We start from the raw sequence: 4,209 nt of genomic DNA on the forward strand, positions 1-4,209 counted from the left end.
TTTTTTTTTTTCATGTTTAATCCCTTAATTAATCCAAAATTAAAATAAATCTATAGGAAATTAAATATACACATCAACAAAATACATAAAATCTAAATTAATTACTATGATAAGAAACAATATAATATAACAAAATAGGCTGATTCAGCATAATTTTATAGTCGTATGATTCACTAAGAGTGACAAGGGTTTTATAACAAAGTGAAAATATGGTACATAAAAATTTACCTCCCCTTCTCATAATACAGATGTGAAATAATTGACTGTTTTTTTTGCTCTTTCGTTTTAAGTTGATTGAAAATTGAAAATTTAATAAAATCATTATTTTTTAATTATAATTTAAGGACTTTCACTCTTTTTTTTGAAAGATAAGGTTTTGTAATTATACATTTTCCTACGGAAGGCTATTAATAAGAATATGAAAATCGAAGGTTTGATTTTCAATTTAGAGCGATGTCGTGGAAATGTAACAGATGAAGGGACAACAATGTCCCACAGAAGCAGTGCCATTTTGCCTCACAGAAACATTATCTTGTGAACATACAGTCAAATTAAACGGCCGATGCCAAACAGATGAAGGGGAGGTAAATTTTTGTATAGAGAAATGAATTTGAACAATGGTGGTGTCACGGTTGGACTTCTCTTGCCTTGCAGGATGGATCTCTCACAGTTTTCCCCATCTTCTTCGTCCATTTCTCCATCTGCAATTGAAACTTGCCTTCATAAATGCAACAGTCACACGAATCTGCATTTCAATCAGCTGTATTTTTATTTTTATGGTTATGGATGTATTCCCACCTCCACAGTTGCTCCAACACCAGTTAAACGGCGACAGAGGAATATAATTAAGAAGAAGAAACAAGTTTCAGCTGATGCCAACCAAAACCAATGCACACAAACGGATGTACAGAAACCAAGCGAGGTTCTCCCATGGAACGAAATGATCAGAGATTGTGTAAAGAAGGGCTCCGGCAACGAAGCGCTGAGGATCTATTCTCAAATGCAACGCGCAGGCATAGAGCCTGACAAATCGGTTTTTGTTTCTGTAATCAGTGCATGCCGTAGCCTATCAGATCTGCAAGCGGGCAGAAAGATTCACCAAGATATCATCGCAAGGGGATTTGAAACCGATGTTTTTGTGGGCACTGCGCTCTCGTCAATGTATGTTAAATGCGGGAGTTTAGAGAATGCACGCCAAGTATTTGACGGAATTTGCGAACGAGATGCCGTGTCATGGAACGCAATCATTTCTGGTTATTCGCAGAATGGCCATCCCCGTCAAGCATTGGCATGCTTCAATGAAATGCAAGCCCAGGGAATAAAGCCCAATTCGGTCACGATGGTTAGTGTTCTGTCTGCATGTACGCATTCTTTGGCTCTGGAGCAAGGTAAGCAGATTCATGGTCATGTAATAAAGAGTGGATTTGAATCTGATGTTATTGTGGGCACAACGCTGGTAGACATGTATGCTAAATGTGGTACTGTTGATGTTGCTTACAAATTGTTTGTAAGAATACATGAACGAAGTGTTGTTTCATGGAATGCAATTATTGCTGGATATTCCCATAACAATGCTTCTTATGAAGCCTTGGGATTGTTCAGAGAAATGCAAGTCCAAGGGATAAAACCCAACTCAATTACCATGGTAAATGTTCTTCCTGCTTGTGTCAATTTATTGGCTCTGGAACAAGGTAAGCAGATCCACGGTTATGCAATAAGAAATGGATTTGAATCTGATATTGTTGTGAGCACTGGGCTTATAGACATGTATGCCAAATGTGGGAATGTTAACATTTCTCATAAGTTGTTTGAAAGAATGCCTAAACGAGATGTTGTATCATGGAATGCAATGATTGCTCGTTATTACCAGAATGGCTATCCCCGTGAATCCTTGGCATTCTTCAATAAAATGCAAGTCCATGATGTAAAACCCAATTCAGTAACCATAGCAAGTGTTCTACCTGCATGTGCCTTTTTGTTGGCTCTGGAACAAGGTAAGCAGATCCACGGTCATGTAATAAGAAGTGGAATTGAATCTGATGTTGTTGTGGGAAACGCGCTTGTTGACATGTATGCTAAATGTGGGAATGTTAACATTGCCCACAAATTGTTTGAAAGATTGCCTAAACGAAACATTGAATCATGGAATGTGATAATTGCTGGCTATTCCCAGAATGGCTATCCCCATGAAGCCTTGGCATTCTTCAATCAAATGCATATCCATAACATAAAGCCTGATTCAATCACCATGATTAGTATTCTACCTGTGTGTGCCAGTTTATTGGCTCTAGAACAAGGTAAGCAGATCCATGGCTGCGTAATAAGAAGTGGATTTGAATCTGATGTTGTTGTGGGCACTGCAATCGTAGACATGTATGCTAAATGTGGACATATAGTCATTGCTCGAAAAGTGTTTGACAAGATGTCAAGTAGAGATGTGGTCTCATGGAATGCAATGATTTTGGCATATGGAATGCATGGACATGGTGAGGATGCTCTTGCTCTTTTTTCCCAAATGCAACAGACAGGCACAAAGCCAGATCATATCACCTTCATTGGTGTTTTGACTGCCTGCTCTCATGCAGGGTTAGTAGATGAGGGCAGGAAATACTTTGAGTGCATGAAGTCAGATTATGGCCTTGCACCTAAGCTGGAGCATTATGCATGCTTGGTTGATCTCCTTGGGCGGGCAGGGCATGTGGATGAAGCACATGATATTATCAAAAAGATGCCATTGGAGCCCAATGCTGATGTGTGGGGAGCCTTGCTCGGAGCCTGCAGAATTCACTGCAATATTGAGCTTGGAGAACAAGCAGCAAAACACCTTTTCGAATTAGAACCAAATAATGCTGGATATTATGTACTGTTGTCAAATATCTATGCTGAGGCATGCAGATGGGAGGATGTAGCAAAGTTAAGGGCAATAATGAAAGAGAGGGAAGTGAAGAAGCAGCCAGGGATTAGTTTTATTGAGGTAAATAGAGAGGTTCACACATTTCTTGCGGGAGACAAATTACATCCTGAATCTGAAAAAATTTATGCAGCCTTAAAAACCTTGTATGGGCAAATGAAGGAAGCAGGATATGTGCCTAACACAAATCTTGTGCTCCACGATGTGGAGGAGGAGGTGAAGGAAAATATTCTCTGCAGTCATAGTGAGAAGCTAGCAATTACTTTTGGGATTATCAATACAATCCCAAGCACCTCCATCCATATCATGAAGAACCTTCGTGTATGTAATGATTGCCACAACGCCACTAAGTTCATCTCCAAGATTGCTGGGCGAGAAATTATTGTGAGAGATACAAACCGTTTCCACCACTTTAAGGATGGATTGTGTTCTTGTAAAGATTACTGGTGATGTTACTTCAGCCAATCAACGAATTAGTTAACACATATTGCGTTCTTTAAGTTAGCATATGCAGAATGCGGTTGGTTTCTGTGCGTTGGGTGCTCTTTAAACCTATGGGATCTATACAACAAAAAGTTAAATATAAGAAATCATAGATCATTATCATAAGCTTGACACCATTGTTTTGCTATACATCCATCTTGTAGGCCTTAAGTTTCTTCTAATTGCCTGGAAATCCAAGAGTAATTAGACAGTTGCATTTAGCGCAGATCCATGTCTTGTTCTACGATAATAATAAAAATATATTTACGTAATATTATACTCATAGAGTCTGCTGTTTGTGATACCTTACAAAATCTTTGGGCAAAGTTTGCAATGGTGTTTGCTTTATATGGTTCATCGTTTTTTTTCTAAATGAAACAAGTAAAACTTATAGTATAAACTTGATCTGATTACAAGGCCAGTGCCTTTACATATTCGACTGTTTCATCTACTTCATAGCACTTACATTTCCAGTAACTATCTTTTCTCCTTTTGTGCTTTCTATTTCCTATGTATCTATACTGATGTCTTCTAAGTGGTTTCCAAAAATCACCTAAAGACAAAATATAGCCTACCTTGGACAGCCCAACTTCAGAATTATTCTTTGCCAATGCAGCTGCTTCTCTCTGTCACTGCTGTTCCTGAACGAGTGCGGCCTGCCACAAAATATAGCCTACCTTGGACAGCCCAACTTCAGAATTATTCTTTGCCAATGCAGCTGCTTCTCTCTGTCACTGCTGTTCCTGAACGAGTGTGGCCTGCCACTTTGCATTCCTGGTGTATTCTATGCCCGCAGAAGGATCCATTGCTCCTTT

General features: G+C 39.0%; 1 pseudogene; it reads left to right on the forward strand.

The window, feature by feature from the left end:
* The first annotated feature begins 427 nt into the window (after window positions 1-427).
* LOC149150939 (pentatricopeptide repeat-containing protein At1g11290, chloroplastic pseudogene) lies at window positions 428-3,526 on the forward strand (annotated as a pseudogene).
* Window positions 3,527-4,209: the final 683 nt, after the last annotated feature.

Source organism: Pinus tabuliformis, chromosome 9, assembly GCF_031772625.1.
Source record: "Pinus tabuliformis cultivar Carrire ecotype Pingquan chromosome 9, CPIR1, whole genome shotgun sequence".
Classification (NCBI taxonomy): Eukaryota; Viridiplantae; Streptophyta; class Pinopsida; order Pinales; family Pinaceae; genus Pinus; species Pinus tabuliformis.